The following is a 725-nucleotide window of genomic DNA, read 5'->3' as shown; positions in this document are numbered from 1 at the left end:
CAACAAAACAGACATTTGATGCCGTTTCACTTACCGTCTGCAGTTCTGAATCATGACCGGGATCTTTTATAGCTGGGACCGCTCCATCTTTCAGTATCAAACCATGTGCAAATCCAGCGTCGAACTGGGCCTTGTTTATAAAACGTTCATCAACAAACACACTTGTGAAACTCCGTTGCTGCCCCCGGAAAAACAAACTGTATCCACTGTTTACATAACGCTGGATACTTTAGGAAGCTGAACAAAGTTATCTTTCCCTTACAACCAAAAACACACTTCTTTGGAGACATTCTTCCCGAGTGAGTCCCGTGCAGCGTTGCGCCGGATGGTCGCGATCTCGCTCTTGCTCTGGTTGATGCGTGTGCGGGGGCGCGTTCTTCCGGGAGAAAAGCCCATATAAGGAGTTCCACCCTCGTTTACGTCATTAAGAGCCATGATCGAAAAAAAACTCTCCGAAACTTGTACGAACCCGAAAGTAAGATTTTTGGCACAGAAATACTGAACAGATACCAACGAGATCAAAGACAGATATCGCGTTATTCTCACTCATGTGCTGTGTTGCTAATAAACATGATATGATTTTAGTTCTGTTGCTTTTATATGAAAATAAATATGACGAACAAGACACTCAAAGTGCATGCCATTTAATTCCATACGAAATGTGTATTTATCATCCATTTTTTACTTTAATACAAACATGTATTTTAGATTTTTATAGAAATATG

The sequence above is a fragment of the Sinocyclocheilus rhinocerous genome, unplaced genomic scaffold (assembly GCF_001515625.1).
Source record: "Sinocyclocheilus rhinocerous isolate Xijiao unplaced genomic scaffold, SAMN03320098_v1.1 scaffold304, whole genome shotgun sequence".
Lineage (NCBI taxonomy): Eukaryota > Metazoa > Chordata > Actinopteri > Cypriniformes > Cyprinidae > Sinocyclocheilus > Sinocyclocheilus rhinocerous.
This window is presented reverse-complemented; position numbering follows the sequence as displayed.